Below are 18834 nucleotides of genomic sequence, written 5' to 3' on the forward strand. Positions count from 1 at the left end.
TTTAAAAATTAAATTCTTTATTGTTTAAAGTATTACATGTGTCTCATTTCCCCCCATTGACCTCTCCTGGAATGCTCCTACACCCTAGCACATACCCTCACTCCCTTACTGTCTGTATCCATTGGTTATACTTATATGCATGCATACAAGTCCTTTGGTTGATCTCTTACCACTTCCCTCCCCACCTTCTCTCTAAGGTTGGACAGTCTGCACAATGCTTCTATGTCTCTGGATCTATTTTAGTTGATGGGCACTTAAGTTGTTTCCAAATCTTAGCTTTTGTAAATTGTGCTGCTATGAACATAGAGGTGCATATATCCTTTCTCATTGCTGTTACTAGTGGCCTGGTGCACAAAATTCATGCACGGGGGAGGGGGCGTTCCTCAGCCTGACCTGCACCAGGCCTCTAGTCTTATCTAATAGAAGAGAAACATGCAAATTGACTATACCTCCACTACACCCACAAACCACACCCACCAGCCAAGCCCACCAGCCAATCAGGAGCGAGTTTTCAAATAAACCCAACCGAGATGGCCCAGCCACAGAGCTGGAGTGAACAGGAGGCTTGGGCTGCCCCTGGCAATGGAGGAAGCCAAGCTTCCCCCTGCCCGGGATGGCTGTGGGCTCCGCTCAAGTTTCAATTATAGAAGAAAAATAAATCCCAGATACCTGCTTCCAGTTGCTGTGGCCTCTGCTCAAGGAGGGTCTGGTATCCTGGGTTGCTGGGGGCCATGGTCAGCCTGCAAACAGCCAACAGCCCCTCTCCCAGGCTGGCCAGGCACCCTAGTTAGGACCCCCATCCTGGGCCCTCAGCCCCTCACCTAGGCTGGCCACACCCTCATGGGGTGAGGGTTCCTGCTGGGGGGCTTGGCCAGCCTGCAAACGGCCATCAGCCCCTTGCATGAATTTTGTGCATCAGGCCTCTAGTTGGCTTATAAGAAAGCCATCAATTTTTGTGTGTTCATTTTGTATCCTGCTACATTGCCAAATTCATTTATTAAGTCTAGTAGTTTTTTGGTGGAGTTTTTAGGGCTTTCTATGTATAATATCATGTTATCTGCAAATAATGACAGTTTTACTTCTTCTTTTCCAATTTAGATGCCTTTTATTTCTTCTTCTTGTCTGATCCCTATGGTTAGCACTACCAGTACTATGTTGAACAGAAGTGGTGAAAATGGGCATCCCTGTCTTGTTCCTGTTATTAGGGGGGCAGCTCCTGTGTTGAGCGTCTGCCCCCTGGTGGTTGCCAGTGCATATCATACTGACTGATTGACCAGTTGTTCAGTTGTAATGGTTGATTAGGTATATATATATATATATATATATATATATATATATATATATATATATTGCTTTCCTCTTCTTAAAAAAATAGGGAATACAAAAAGAATAGATCACTAAAAGGATTTGAGTTAGGATTCAAAAAATGTAATACACCACAATAACAATATTCTAGAAGAAACCACAGATAGCAAAATCTCAGACATTTCTCATAGCAATATACTGTGTACAAGATACACCTCCTAGGGCAAAGGAAACTGAGTAGAAATTAAACAAATGGGACTACATCAAAATAAAATGTTTCTGCACAGCAAAAGAAACCATACTAATAAAAGGGTAATATGCTAATTAGACTAGATAGACCAGATAGATGTCTTCCCGAAGTCATTTCAGACATCCTTCCTGAGAAACCTGGGGCCCAGGTGGCACCGCCAAGTGTCCCGGGTGCCTGCAGCCAGCCCGGGTGAAGCTGTCCCAGGTCTCAGGTGCTTGTGGCCAGCCCAGGCAAAACTGTCCCGGGTCCTGGGTGCCTGCAGCTGGCCAGCGGGAGGGAAGCCCAGGTCCCGGTTGCCTATGGCCAGCTGGAGGAAGAGAGCCGAGGTCTCACGTGCAGGGGCTAAGGCAGAGGTGGTTAGGGATGAACAGGCAGGCAGGCTAGTGGTTAGGGGCAATCAGGCAGGCAGGAGCCTTCCATCCCAGATTGCAAGAGGGATGTCCGACTGCTGGTTTAGGCCTGATCCCACAGGCAATCGTACATCCCCCGAGAGGTCCCGATTGCGAGAGGGTGCAGGCCGGGCTAAGGGACATCCCCCACCCCATGCACAAATTTCGTGTACTGGGCCTCTATTCAACAAAATAAAAGGGGAGCCCACTGTATGGGATAACATATTTGGCAATGATATATCTGATAAAGGGTTAATATCCAAAATGTATAAGGAACTCATACAACTTAACAAAAGAAAGTCAAACAATCCAATTAAAAAATGGGCAAAGGACTAAATATACACTTCTCCAAAGTGGACATACAGATGGCCAAGAGACATATGAAGAAATGCCCAAAGTCACTAATTATCTAAGAGATGTAGATCAAACCAATAATGCGGTATCACCTCACACCTATCTGAGTGGCTATCATCAACAAATCAACAAATGACAAGTTCTGGCGAGAATGATCTTACTTATATGTGAAACATAAAAAAGCCCCATCATTGAAAGTAGGAAATAAAATGGTGGTTGCCAGGTGGGTGGAGGAAATAGTGAGAAGGTAAGAAAATGGTATAGGTTTTCTGTTACACAGCATAAGTTCTGGAGAGACAGTGTTCGGCATGGTGACCACAGTTAATAAATGCTGCATTGTACATCTAAAATTTGCCAAGAGAGCAGATCTTCAGTGTCTCACCACAAAAATAAAATGTAATTATGTGAATTTGTGAATGTGCTAAATAGTTTAATTGTGATAATCAGTTCACAATGCATATGTATATCAAAACATAACATAATAGGAATTAAATATATAGTTTTTATTTAACAATAATACTTCAATAAAACTGGGAGGAAAAAACTTTATGTCAACATTTTCAAGAGAAAAAATGAACCTAAGATTATGCTGCATAAGTATTGGTACATTTCTTCAATGATCTTTACCAGCATTCTCCTGAGGAATTTTTACAGGACATTTACTAGCTAAAAGAAATGTATGCAGCCCTGGCTAGGATGATTCAGTGGCTGGAGATAGTCCTGTTCACTGAAAAGTCTCGGGTGCAATTCCTGGCCTGGGCCTGTACCCAGGCTCTGGGTTTTATCCCTGGTATTGGTGCAAGCATGAGGTAACTGATGTTTTTCTCTCCCTCTCTCTCTCCCTTCATTTCTCTAGAATTAATGAATAGTATATCCTGGAGTTAGGATTTTTTTTTTTTTAAAGTGTATTCATCTGTAAATAGTTGTTCCAAATAGTCACAAACTAAAATAGAAGCAAGCTGTTATTTGATATCCAAAGAGGTCACATAATTAATCCCTAGGAGAACAGTCTCTTCTTGGCAAATCTTATTTTTGATCCTTTACATGTCATCCTACCATCCCCCCTATACAGATACCCACAAACTGTATAGAGAGAACTGTGTACTGTTAGGTATTTAACACTTAAAAGAAGTGACCATTTGCCCTGGCCAGTTTTCTCAGTGGTTAGAGTGCTGGTCTGCAGACTGAAGGGTCCTGGATGCCATTCCAGTTTGGTCATACACCCAGGTTGTGGGCTGGATCCCCAGTATGGGGCTGCAGGAGGCAGCCAATCAATAATTCTCTCTTATCATTGATGTTTCTGTCTCTCTCTCCATCACCCTCTCAGAAATCAATACAAATATATTTAACAACAACAAAAATGGAAGTAACCTCTTTTCTCAACTTAATATTTTGTATTTACATGACAGAAATTTGAGGATGTGAAAGAAAAAGTTCACCAGATGAAGTTAAATGCACATGGGAAACTTTATTCAAGGCTATTTCAAAAGGGGATGATAAATTTAATTCTGTTGAAATATAAGGTGGGATATTTTTAAGAGGAAAAAGAGTTTTTGTAAAAATACTAGTGGATATTAGGTAAGAGGTTTATTACTGTGGTTAGGTAATCTGTGTTTGTTAACAAGGCTTATTTTTTTAACTTATTTTTTTTTGTAATTTATGTATTTGTATTTTAGGGGTTTTTAAACATATCTATTAAATGTATATAAGGTATAATTATTTGGTCACTGCCTGATACCTCTAAAGCACAAACCATCAATGGTAGAGAAAGGTAATTTAATTTTAATTATATTCAACTATAGTTCTTAGCCATATTTGGCAAAAATTTTAAAAGTACAATTTTTCAATATTTTTCACCCACAGTTAAGCTTTCTCTTTGGAATACATAATGGTTATGCAATAAAGAAATAGTCTATTTTGTTCTTCAGGGCCTTACCTAATCGATTGAAAACAAATTATCTTTTGAGAGAAGAGTCCCTAAAATAAGTTTAAATGTAAGAACACAAATATCATTGCATTTTACATTACATTCAATGCTGATATGTTGGACAGAACATCTTTGTCTCAAGTTTATTAAGAACATCCGTGTCCTGCTTAGGTGGTTGTTTCCTTGGCATTTCCACTCCATCTATTTGATTTTTATAAAGAGATTGCCTTTGAAATTCAAATATCAGACTATCTTCTGGGAGAGAAGGGATATAGGGTAAATTTAAGAGTCTGCAATTCTCATTTCATTCTGGTAGATAATTCTGTTTTCAGCTTAGAATAAGAAACAGGAAATTTTAGCAAAGAGTCAGATTGAAAAAAAAAATGGTAGAGCTGCTAAACTTCTCCCAATTCAGGTCATCCCCATATGGATTCATTGTGTGGTCTGAAAAGAACAGGCAAGCAGCAAGCATCCCCTCATAGGAAGCACACAGACACATACAAAACACATTCACAAGCAACAAAAACTGTCTTCCTGCTGCTGCAGCTTAACTTCCATATTTTGTAATACTAATAATTAACTAAATGAAGCTTCATAAGAGTTTGAAAAGAGGATAGCCAGGGATTGGACACAGATAAGATATTGAAGTCTCATTTCTTTGCTGCTGGGGATATTTTTGAAAGTAGATAGAGAGTAGTCTTGCAGCTTCATGTGCACACCTGTAATGCACTTGGCCTTTGTATTTGTGTTTCCATCATATATTTTACAGTTATTGGTGTTTTCAAACAATGAGCCCAGTTTGAATCCTGAGCTTCCTTTATTTAGTATTTTGGAGCAGGAAGTTTAAGGAAAGTATGTGATAGAAATTATTTTGCCAAGAAGTATGTAATAGAAATTATTTTGCCTAGACTTATTGCCTAATGTTTAGTGAAAATGAAGACAGTTTTATGACGCAAAATGCTCAAAAAATTTAAAATGGGTATTTTGCATAAAAGAAAAAATGTTCCTATTTCTCCCGTTTAGCCTATTAATAGATTACTATATTGTTTAAGGTGGCAAAAGAATTATCTAAATAGGCATGTTTCAATTTCAATTTTGAAGGTTATTTCCAATATAACATGTAAGCTGTCATTATAGGCCAGCATCTAGAATAGCCTTCTAAAGAGCCTACTAAACTAGTATATGTGTTTTTCTGCTTCCTGAAACTTAGAAAGGCTGTAACTGAAGTAACAATCCTAATAAAACCCTGGGTTTGTCACATCCACAAGGACCAGAGACTCGACCTAACACCCAGGCTGTGTGCACAGCAGGCTCTGGTGAGTGAGGACTTGTAGCAGCGGAGACAGGAATGAGGGAGGTGGTGTCGGCACTCACACTCACAACCGCACACACGCACAGACACACACAGAGCCCACCAGCTCACAGCCTTATTTCTCTTTCTTTCCCTCCCTCCCAACTTGCTCTTGGAGCTTCTCTCAGAATGAGGAAACAAAACAGACTGGGCCTGAAGAGGCCTGGAGGGAAGAGAGGGCTGGCAGAGGGTGGAGCAACCCCCACTGGCCCCGCCCCCTCCCAGCTGGGAAAGAGGAAAAGGGACACAGGGAGGCAGGGAGACCTGGAGGACTGTTGAGAAAAACAAGGAGAGACAGAGACTGGGAGAGATCAGGCCAGCAGGGGAGGGCAGTTGGGGGCAAGATCAGGCCAGCAGGGGAGAGCAGTTGGGGGCGATCAGGTAGGCAGGCAGAGAGGTTAGGGGCAATCAGGCAGGCAGGCGGCGAATGGTTAGGAGCCAGCCATTCCAGATTGCGAGAGGGATGTCCCCGATTGGAGAGGGTGCAGGCTGGGCTGAGGGAACCCCCCATGCATGAATTTCGTGCACCAGGCCACTAGTCCTATATAATAAAAGGTTAATATGCAAATTGTCCCTTCAGGAGATTGACTGACCTTGAGTTCAACCACTCACTATGACATGTGCTAACCACCAGGGGGTGGTGCGGAATGAAGGAAGGCCCTGGCCAGCAGCCAGCAGCTGGGGAAGGAAGGCCCAGCTGGTAGCCGGCAGCTAGGGGAAGGAAGGCTATGATCGGCCCTGATCACTGGCTAGGCCTAGGGACCCTATCTGTGGATGAATTTCATGCACCAGGCCTCTAGTATTCCATGAACCTTCAAGGTGGAAGCCATTGGCTAAGCATGGAAAATTAGAAAAGCTCTTGGTCTTTGATGACTACAAAGCTACCAAAAAAGCCCTGGACTTATATATCAACCTCACTTGAGTCATTTTATCTATCTATATCTATGTATCTATGTATCTATCTATCTATCTACATATTTATTAATCTATCTATCATCCATCTATTTACCTTATTTTATTTATTATTATTTTGTGTTATTTACATTTGAATCTCTAACTTTTAGAAATAGTCATGATGATAAGAACAGCATAAAACATAGCATACTCTCTTTGTAACAATCTTTCTTTACTAATTTTAATACATATTTTTAATTGCCTGTCTCTAAGAATTAACCACTCCAAGAGAATGGTTTCTTGCCAAGTCACACAACATTTATTCATCAAATAATGACTGAGTCTGACAATCTTTTACATGCTGGGAATAGTAGTAGAGGAATATGCTAAAATAAACATTAGCTCTTTCTCTTATGATTACTGTCATATATTGGAGATGACAGCCATACAACTGATTTTCTTGATTAAACAAAACTCCTCTTATAAAACATATTAATTAATGCCCACAAGGATATCTACTACATTCTATATTATTTAAACAAGAACACTTTAATAAGTGAAAATCTATGCTATTAAAAATTACAACCATGAAACAGTTAGTAAACAGAGAGATGCTTTCCCTCTTGTTAGGCCATGCTGAATAAACCCATTGCTTCTACACACATTGACTATAGATATTTACTCAGTTTTAGCTACCAACAGCTGTTCTCAGACTTAGATTACAGATTCACTTCTTAACTTTCAAAATCTCCTTCTAATTATAACCAGCATGCTATTTCAAAATGTGAACTTGGTAATATTTTTCCATTTTAAAAATCCTTCAAAAATTTCTCATTTCTTCACACTCTATGTATGTCATCATCATATCATCAAAGATTACTTTATATTGTCTCCTTCTTCTCCTTCTTCCTCTTCTCCTTCTTCCTCCTCTTCTTCTTCTTCTTCTTCTTCTTCTTCTTCTTCTTCTTCTTCTTCTTCTTCTTCTTCTTCTTCTTCACCATCACCATCAATTATTTTCTATGTTCCAAGATTTGTGATTAATATTATATGTGGATTTTCCTCTCAATCATTACCAAATCTCATTAGGTTATTTTTATTTGCCCATTTATGCAATTCAGAAATTAAGTGGAGTTAGACTACTTGTTATTATCATACAACTTGTAAGATATAGGGTTAAATTTTAAAGCCTGATAGTCTGATTACCAGAGCCCTTGGCATTGAATCTTGTTATATTGCCTCCATTAAAAAAGTGATTAAAAGAAAAAGGAACAATTGCATGACTGAATAAGCACCTTTTTATTATCTTGCTCCAGTTACATTTCAGTCTCATTTTTTGTCACTCACCTATATCACGGTATAGGATCCAACCATTGTTATCTTACTTTTCTTTGCACTGAAATGTTGATTTTGCCTTTAGACTTTCACAAATGCCGGACCCACTTCCTGGAGCATTCTCACTGTTCAAATTTACCTGGATGATAGCTCATTATTGATTAAGGACAGATTCAATGACACTTATTCTTCTACTAGAGGCCCGATGCACAAAATTTATGCAAGAGTAGGCCTTCCTTTCCCTGGCTGCCAGCACCGGCTTCCCTCTGGCACCTGGAACCAGGGCTTGCCTCTGGGTGCTGGCAGGCACCCGGGACCCAGGCTTCCCTCTCAACCCCAGCTTCATCCAGAAGGATAGAAGGCTGTCTGGAAGGATGTCCAGTCTAATTAGAATATAACCTTTTATTATTATAGATACTTTTCATCATTTAGTCTACTTTTATTAGGTGTGCCATTCTGTTCTTGCAATCAGGACGTTGATCACATTCTATTTTAAATGTTGATTTATAGGTCTTAAGTCTCCCACTAGATTGCAGGTACTCTAAAGACAACTACAGTGAAGGCAACTATCTTCTCTACCAGTGAATTACTAGTGTTCTGACACATGATAGACACTTGAGGATGTAAAAGAAAAAGTGCACCAGATGGAGTTCTACAAACATGGGAAACTTTATTCATTGCTATTGCAAAACCGGGGAGATATTTAATTTAATTTTGCTGAAATACAAGGTGGAAGATTTTTAAGAGGAAGAGGAGTTTGTGTAAAAATATTAGAAAAGCCCGGCCACAGAACTCAAATACTAGAGAATATTAGGTGAGATATTGATTAATGTGGTTAGGTCATCTGTATTTGCTAACAATGCTTATTTTTGTAGGGTTTTTAATTTTTCTTTTATTGGGGCAAAATTGGTTAATAAAATTAAATAGGTTATAATACATAATATGTATTTTGCATTATGTGTTCACCACCCCAAGTCAAGTTTCTTTCCATCACCATTTATTCCCCCTTTACCCTCGCCTATCCCATCCTCCTAATTTCTCTTTCCCTCTGGTAATCACCTTAATGTTATCTATGAGGTGTTTTTTTTTCTTTATCCCTTCACCATTTTTACCCTGCCCCCCTCCTCCCATCACTCTGACAGCTGTTAGTCTGTTCTCTGTATCTAAGAGTAACATTGCTTATTGTTAACATAGACACTAGGACAGCGGTTCTCAACCTGTGGGTCACGACCCCTTTAGGGGTCGAACGACCCTTTCACAGGGGTCTCCTAAGACCATCGGAAAACACATATATAATTACATATTGTTTTTGTGATTAATCACTATGCTTTAATTATGTTCAATTTGTAACAATGAAATTGGGGGTCAACACAACATGAGGAACTGTATTAAAGGTTGCGTCATTAGGAAGGTTGAGAACCACTGGACTAGAAGGTAGAGGCACTGTCTTTCTTGATGATTATACCTCAAAGGAATCACTCCCAAATGCTGGAGAAAGACATTCTGGGGTTGTAAAACTGGCAAGAGGTTGAGAGAAGATTTACATCTCAAAAAGGAAGAAAAATAATTTATAATTTCAAGTTTAAAGTAAATGCTTTAAGAAAAAGAGGTCAGGAACTAGAGTCCAGAAGAAATCCGTCTAAAATTTGTTTAATGAAGCTGAAAGGACTTGTAAGGCCATCTTAGTCAGGATCTATTTGTTGAATCAGTAAATAATTAACAAGAAAATTTGAACACTTTATTGTACAGTAAACAATACATGACATATAGTGATTAAGGACTATTACATGACTCTATATTTACATGATTTATATAAAGTGTTAAATATACATATGGTATTTGACATTTTAAATATTAAAACTAACTGTTTTGATTATATGTTGTAGTTTGTAATGCCTATAAAATAAACTGACCTTAATATTGTGATACACAGTAGAGGTAAATATTTTGTTGAACATTTTAGTTCTCTATTTACTGAAACTTCAAAGAAATTACTGATGATGTTAAAGTGCATTGTATCTTAATGACTCAATATAAACAGAAACAGATATAGCAGAAATAACAATTTTAATGCCTGCTAACTGAAGTGCTTGCACATTTGAAAAGATCCTATATAATAAAGAGCTAATATGCAAATGGTCATCAGACCCTCATGCCCTCGTGCCCTCATGCTTGGGCCAGGGGACCTGAGGCCGCACCCCTTCCCCTGGCGCTGGGGCCTGAGGACCTAAGACCACACCTCCCACCTGGAGCCAGGCCGAGGTGGAGGTGGGGCCCACCAGGTCTGGGTCTTGCACAATTTTGAGGCGCGCATGAGTGGGTGGAGACTTGACTTTGAGTCCCATGGCACACCCCAGACTCTGACAGGAGGGAAATTTTCATATACATTTTACTAGTTTTCTTTCATCTCTGACACTTTTATTCTAGAGAAAGGGCAAATAGCAATATTAAAATATTTCCCTAATTAATTCCCTTTTTTAAATATAGTTTTTATTGATTTTACAGAGGAAGGGAGAGCAAGAGAAAAATAGAAACATCAATGATAAGAGAGAATCATTGATTGGCTGCTTCCTGCATGCCCCACACTGGGGATCGAGCCCGCAACTCGGGTATGTGCCCTTGGCCAGAATCAAACATGAGACCTTTTAGTCTGAAGGCTGATGCTCTATCCACTGAGCCAAACCAGCCATGGCTAATTACCTTTTAATGTGCACAAACTTTGTGCACCGGGCCACTAGTGTTTAATAATGCTTAAATGATTGTGGCTGTAAAGGACTTCTATTCTATCTAATTAAACCTGTGCAATTTCAAATAACTTAAATTTAGTAGCGATATTTATATTCCCCAAATTGTCATTGAAGATAGTGTTGGTAATATTTTCAAAGTAGTTTGCTTACATTTATTTACACATTTAGAATACTATGAATAACCTCATATATAGCACAGCAATTAATTTAGCTAAATCTATCATATTGTACAGTCTCAAAATTGTTTTTTTTTTCCTTCCCAGAATCACCCTTATCTCTTCCAATTCTAGATGTCTAAGCATTAACTCATGTTTATGGAAGCTAATCCCAGACCTACATTTCATTAACTGACCACAGCCATAGTTGAGTTTCTACAGTAATTAGTTGATTGAGCAGAAATTTTGCAAACAGATGGGAGTAGGAGAAGGACCAAATTTACAAATCAGTACTCTTTAATGCGTTTTTTTTGTTTTGTTTTTTTTTGTTTTTTGTCTCCTTGACTAACTGGGAGTTTCTTTGCATGCATTCTTAGAGACAATGTCAAGAAAAACTAAGATTTTTGTCATTTTGCTTTAACACAGAATTACCAAGAAAGCACAGGCTTGATTTTGCAGGAGAAAGACTATCAACTGACCCTAAAACGTGAGTCCTGTTCTTTTGTGCTATTGAATTCTATTGTAACTGACCTAGTGGTATGACCTGCCTTTAATGAGATATATAATGAAAGCCTTGGTGAAGTGTAATTGTGTACTATAAGAAACGCAGAAAGTGAGAACTGATATGTCTGTTTTGTCCAGTTTAAAATAAGTCTAATAATTTATAGAAACTGAACTTTGAAGAACATAATACATTTGTGCTATTCATTGATACTTAATTAAAAACCTATCATTGTAGATAGTTTTGACATTCTAATTTATTTATGGTTGACAAGATATGTAAATAAGATCCCTTATAAGTAAACATTTCCATGTTATCTTGTACATAATTCATTGTTAATCTTGTTTATAACCAATATTCTATATATTTGGGGTTTCAATTTTTCATTGTTTTTTATCAAGTGGAATGAGGTGTATATTAAAGATAAAAGCTTAGTGCACCTTAATTCCTTGATCTGTCACAGATCTGTTTTTCAGTTACTTACTAATTGTTGGCATCTCTTCTCCCTGTTTGGCCTCTGATAAATTATCTTTGATAACCTGCTGTTTTTTGTTCTCGAACTTTGCCATGGCTGCAACTCTGGGGTATCACAACTGTCAATTTTAAAAGTAAAAGATCAAGAAGCACAGAGCTTATGAAAGTTAGAGCAGACATAAGGCTTTGTATGGACTGATGAATTTTCCACTAAGAGATAATTTGTACTTTATCCTATTTCCTGTCACAATACCTGAAATAATAAGAGCTTTCTTTCCCCCCGGTGATGGATGGTGGGGGCTGTTTGCTGTGTGAGAATCTGCCAGGGCAACATGCCATGTGGCTTTATCTTTGAAAGCGAGGGTGAAACAAGCTTGCCTGGCTGCAGATAAGCGACTGAGAAGGAATTCTATTCAGATGTACCTGTCAGTAGTCTATCTGGATGTTTTGTGATTCATACCTTCTGTTCTGTGTGCAACGAAGCATTAAATGGTTTTCCTCTGGGAGAAGGTCATATTCAGGGATCCTCAGATCTATGCGGTGGGATGTCACATGCTTGAGCCATACAGCCTCTTGCTACTAAATTTATATTAAAAGACTAGTAACTTGAACATGTGTTAGATGATCTCTGTGAATATTTTAACAACAAAGGGATTGACAAAAACTTAACTATTAATATACAAGTGTTTGTAAAAAAATTAATCAACCTTTCTGCTGTTAGCACAGTCATTATTCTAATAATTAAGTAGTCATGGATATGTATTCCAATAATGACCTCACTCTTGATGAATCTTGATAAATGCATTTTTATAGCTTTTTAACATATTTAAACAAAACATAGTCACTTAAGTGCATTAATTAAACTGAAAACATGCAGAGCTTATTTTTCTAAAGAAAAAGCTGTAGGATATAAAGATTTTTCCTATTTGTAATATAGTTTTCTACTGTGGAAATTTCACTTTATTACTGTATATAATTTGAAAAAAATGGAACACCTTGGACAATGAGACATTGGTTCAAATTTGAAAAGATCATAAAAAGGATGAGATGCTTATTTTTGTCTAAAAATGTGCTGAGAGGCTTTAGTATAGATTCTTTTTTTGGGGGGGGGGGATTTCAGATATTTAGCAAATGCAAAAATACCTTCTTCATTAATTATGCCCATGATGGGGTATGTAAACTATAACCTAATATATTCCCTTGGGTTTTCAGTGTGCTCTATTTTGTGTTATATTTAGCCAATATATGGCAAAGAGGTAGTTACAAAAAAACAATCAGTGAAATATTTCTAAAGCTGTTTTAACATGAATGACAGCAGTTTTAACTGTGAATAAATTAATAATAAAAACTGATATGTTGCCCCAGCTGGTTTGGCTCAGTGGATAGAGCATCGACCTGTGGACTGAAGGGTCCCAAGTTTGATTCCAGTCAAGGGCACATGCCTGGGGTTATGGGCTTGATCCCCAGTAGGGGGAGTGCAGGAGGCAGCCAATCAATGATTCTCTCTCATCATTGATCTTTCTATCTCTCTTTCCCTCTTTCTTTCTTTCCCTCTTTCTTTCTTTCTTTCTTTCTTTCTTTCTTTCTTTCTTTCTTTCTTTCTTTCTTTCTTTCTGAAATCAACAATACATATATATATATTTTTTTTTAAATAAAAAATAAAAGCTTTATTGGATTCAGGTTCTTTTAAAAAAATTGATAAGTTTTCTCTATTTTAAAATTGTTCCTGGTATTCTGTATTTCAATGTGAAACAAACTTGATCATTTCATGAAGTAGCAAAGGGAAAACTCTTCCAACTGGATTAAAATGATGATTTTAGGCTGTACTCATATGATGTCTTTTTTATTTTTTTCTGTTTTGAAACTACTAATTATATATCATAAATCAGAATTTTCTTATTAAAGCATACATAGGGTAATGCCAAGAGAATCCATTAGATCACTTATGCATAATTTACAATATTTAAATAATACATTCTTCACATTTCCCAATACTTAAATTAGACTATGATCTTCAAACCTTCAAATGTATCCTAATAAACAGAAGTGTTAATAAATATATTTAATAATATTATCTTAGAGTTTTAAATGTCTAGTAAGCATTTTTAAAGAAAAAAAACAGAACTAGTTCATAAAACTAAGAAAAAAAAGTAGCATTATGCTAAATGCAAAATACACATAATTAGGCATATTTCTTCCTTCTTCTCTACATTCTAGTCTTTTTTTTTCATAGAGATTTTAGAAAGTCTAAACTTTGAATTTTACATATCTTTATAAAAAGCTACTCTATACCTCATTATAAAGTATTGTCTCTTTTAAAAATTTAATAAACTGACTAAATTTAGATTATTTTTAGAGCGATTCAAAGAAACAACTATTTTGTTAGACATTTAAAGGATTTAACAAGTATTTTGTTGCTCAGATATAATAGTATTTTTAAACAGTTTTATTATGAATTTTCCTTTATTCTGTACATCAGTAAGCTCCCACCTTTCAGAATCTGCTTAATTAGCTAAAAATGTCACATCTTCAAAAAGGCTTTTCTAGCTATCTAATCTAGCCATTATCCCTACAGACTTTTTTGCCTCTTAGCATTTACCATAATTTTAAGCATTTTATCTACATTTTTATATATAGATATATGCATATGTAGAGTGAGAATTATTTACCTGTTTATTTTTGTGTCACTTCTACAAAGCTTAAGCATAATATACTGTGCTTAGCAAAGTGCCTGAAAATAATAAAATAAAAAAATGTGTTGAGTGAATGAAATCAGATAATTAAAACCAAGTAATTCCTTAAATAAGATCATATAAAAATCTACTATATATTTATACTTAGTACCAAACATTACATAACCACCAATTTTTTTAATGAAATAATTACAAATACACATTGTATATAGAGAAGTCATCAGGCTTCAAACTTCAGTAGTTTCTTCACTACACAGTGAAAACCTACTGAAACTTATTAAATATTAAGCGCCATGAAATATTTAACTAGTATTTCCTCAGTAATTAAATTTTTTCTATAGATACCTTTTCAATAGTGTAAAGAAAAAATATGATTATTAGAAACATCCATTTACTTTACAAGCATTTATTGAGGACTGATTATGTGTAAAACTGTGTACAAAAGTCTGTAGGGGATTTACTATTTTAAATTGTTTTAACTCTCACCTGATTAAATCAATATAGTAAGGAAATTCAATATCCACTTTAAAAATACAGTAGAGCTTTATCTATAAAGCAGAAGTTGAAAATGTTAATGTTATTCAGAAGAACACACGTTTATTTCCAGATGTGAGAAGTAGCAATAGCATATGCTGAGAGTAATTTGACACTAAGCTCTTTTTTTATTTTAATTTTTTATTGCATCCTTTCTCTTTTTTATTGTTTAAAGTTTTACAAATAGTAGTACATATGTCTCCTCCCCGCCCCTCCCCATTGACCTCCTCCTGGCCTCTCCAACCCCCAGGCACATGCCCTCATCCCCCTAGTGTCTGTGTCCATTGGTTATGCTTATATGCATGCATACAAGTCCTTCGGTTGATCTCTCCCCCCCCCCCTAACCCTCCCCTGCCTTCCCACTGAAGTTTCATAGCTACACAATAGAATACTACGCTGCTGTAAAAAAGAAGGAATTCTTACCATTTGCAACAGCATGTATAGAACTGGAGAGCATTATGCTAAGCAAAATAAGCCAGTCAGAGAAAGATAAATATCACATGATCTCACTCATTTGTGAAATATAATGAACAACATAAACTGATGAACAAAAATAGAAGCAGGGACAAAGCAGCATCAAACAGATTGACACTAAGCTTGAAGGAAGCTGAAGGAGTTTTTAGCACAGGGAATGGCATAAGAAAAGGCACAGAAGTTGTTTAGTAAGAATTAGTAGCTTACAGTAAAGGAAACCATCAACAAAACAACAAGAAAGCCCACTGCATAGGAGAACATATTTGCAAATGCTATCACCGATAAGGGTTTAATCTCCAACATTTACAGGGAGCTCATACAACTTAACAAAAGGAAGATAAACAACCCAATCAAAAAATGGGCAACGGACCTAAATAGTTACTTTTCGAAAGAAGACAGAAGAAAGGCCAAAAAACATATGAAAACATGTTCAAAGTCACTAATCATCTGAGAGATGCAAATCAAAATGACAATGAGGTACCATCTCACACCTGTCAGAATGGCTATCATAAACAAATCAACAAACTACAAGTGCTGGCAAGGATGTGGAGAAAAAGGAACCCTCTTGCACTGCTGGTGGGAATGCAGACTGGTGCAGCCACTGTGGAGAACAGTATGGAGTTTCCTCAAAAAACTAAAAATGGAACTCCCATTTGACCCAGTGATCCCACTTGTGGGAATATATCCCAAGAAACTAGAAACACCAATCAGAAAGGATATATGCACCCCTATGTTCATAGCAGCGCAATTCACCATAGGTACGATTTGGAAACAGCCTAAGTCCCTATCAGTAGATGAGTGGATTAAAAAAAAACTGGTACATCTATGCAATGGAATACTAGACTGCAGTTAAAAAGAAGGAATTCTTACCATTTGCAACAGGATGGATGGAACTGGAAAGCATTATGCTAAGTGAAATAAGCCAGTCAGAGAAAGATAAATATCACATGATCTCACTCATTTACGGAATATAATGAACAACATAAACTGATGAACAAAAACAGATCCAGAGACAGAGAAGCATCAATCAGACCGTCAAGCCTCAGAGGGAAGGTAGGGGTGGGTGGGGGTAAGGGGGAGAGATCAACCAAAGGACTTATATGCAAGCATATAGGCCTAACCAATGGACACAGACAACAGGGGGGTGGAGGCGATGCGGTAATGTGGGAATAAGGACACATATGTAATAACTTAATCAATAAAAAATTTTTAAAAAAGAATTAGTAGCTTATTTCAAGAGGTGCATTAACTAAATGTAGGAATATATATTATGTAGGCAACTGCTGCAGATAAAAGTTATTTTTTTATAGTACATTAGGATAATACTGTGCAAGATTTAACCCTTGTTAAAGAATTGGGATTCTGCTGGCATGTAGCATCGCCCCCCTGTATGTATGCAATTTTCTTGTTTTAGAAGCATAAAAAATAAAATGTGATTATTTTAAATAATAGTCCAGAAAAATCTAGTATATGGTACTATAGGATTCTCCTTTTGTATGTGCCCTATACATGCATACATACTTATACATACATGCACTCCAAAAACGTGACTGTGCATAAGTGTACGAGTATCACTTAATCTGGCTTTATTTTACAAAACAGCTTAGAGGAGAATCAAAGTGAATTTTTATAGAAACCATTCATGACTTTGAGACTCCACCATCATTTTTTTCCTGTAAAAATTGTAATAATTTATAATAAAACATATAACTTAGTATTTCCTTCTATTTTGGGAAAAAATAAATATGTTTCCATTTTGAGTATACTATCATGAATAAAATATTCTCAAGAGTGTATATGAGAGCCTTCCCACTGTTGTTCTGTGGTTGAGCATCGACCTATGAACCAGGAGGTCACGATTCAATTCCAGGTCAGGGCACATTCCCTAGTTTGCAGGCTTGATCCACAATAGGGAGTGTGCAGGAAGCAGCGGATCAATGATTGTTTCTCATCATTTGATGTTTCTAACTCTCTCTCCATCTTCCTTCTTCTCTGAAATATATAAAATATATATTTTTTAAAAAGGAGTATATGAGAGAGTACTTATATAATAGAAAGGTGAGAAGTAAATAGCCTGAGTAAATACTATTCATAGTAAAATAAATACCAATTTTGTGGGAAAGATAGACACAACTCTTTAGCTCACATACCTATTCTAGCATGTGTACTCCCAAATGTGATTATACTTACCTTGAGTAGCTTTGAGTATGACTCCTGGACCCTTTAATAATTTTAAAAGTACATGCCAATATCTTCATCATATTAATTATTTTAATGGAGCTAGCTAAGGGTTAATTAATTGTGAATACATAGACAAAGAAATGCCAAGAACAATTTCTTGGTGGAAAGCCATTAAGTTGAAATGTCATTTTTAGCAGTGCATTAGAATGTGACAATTAAGGTACAGCTAAGCCCTTTAAAAATATGAGCTCTTAGTCATTTTGTTTTCTAACAAAAAGACAAAGCACTTAGTACGTGAGTATAAATATGTTTTTAACTTTCTGAAAACCAAGACATTTTAAAAAATTCTCTTTGGTGCCATTCCTTTTGTTGACTGTATTTTCCATGATGACATATTTAAATCACTGAGAGATGCTCACTGGAATGAAAGGTCATATCAGTTTGTTAAAAAGCTTTGTCAAGACTCTAACCTTAGTATTTTAATGGAATGTCAAGAATCAGTTTGTGCTTTCAGTGTTTCTAACACAGTTCTGTATCTTAGGATCAGTAAAAGACAGTTTCTTCTTTTGGCATTTGTTTGTCATGTATCCATCATGAATTGAATACTTTTATGCTTCTAGCATCTAGAGTGCATCTATTACAAATGTTATCCTTTACCTAAATAAACCGAAAAGCCAACATACTATTTGGTGGGTCAAGTAGTAAATTCATGCCTTTAAATCTAGTTTACATATCTATTGTCAATATGTAGTGTTCTTATTTAGGGAAGACATAGTTAACTCAATAATGTTAAGAATCAGAGACTTTTCCTTTTGAGGAACTATCCTTACAATTCTCCTACCTCCTGCCTTTCATTCTGAGCTCTAAATATCGTGAAGAGGCTTGACTTGGAGTGGTAAATACACAATACCATACACAGATGATATATTGTATAATTATATACACGGAACCTATGTAATTTTATTAACCAGTATCACTCCAATAAATTCAATACAAAATAAAAATAATACATACATACATACATACATACATACATACATACATACATACATAAATGAAATGCTGGATGGACTATTGGAGTAATCCTTCCAGAATTACACATGTATTGCTGTTATATTAGCTGGAGCAGTCCCTCTCCATTCCCTGTTATTATTGTACTACTTAGTTGTAATTTTTTTAATGATTCCACTTACAAGTTCTATTTTCTTGGAGATTTTTCCCTGAACTACTGAGCCATGGCTCAACTTCCTCCTGGTTGTACCCACAGCACCT

General features: G+C 36.5%; 1 protein-coding gene across 3 annotated transcripts in view; it reads left to right on the forward strand.

Moving 5' to 3' along the window:
* The window catches only part of MGAT4C (MGAT4 family member C), a 775861-nt gene that overhangs the window by 406441 nt on the left and 350586 nt on the right, over positions 1-18834 (forward strand). For all 3 annotated transcript variants that reach the window (XM_081084486.1, XM_081084487.1, XM_081084485.1), the window contains exon 2: positions 11131-11191. The gene's annotated coding sequence lies outside the window, so the exon portion shown is untranslated. The remainder of the gene's footprint in view (positions 1-11130; positions 11192-18834) is intronic.

The sequence above is a fragment of the Myotis nattereri genome (assembly GCF_964212035.1).
Source record: "Myotis nattereri genome assembly, chromosome: 2".
Classification (NCBI taxonomy): Eukaryota; Metazoa; Chordata; class Mammalia; order Chiroptera; family Vespertilionidae; genus Myotis; species Myotis nattereri.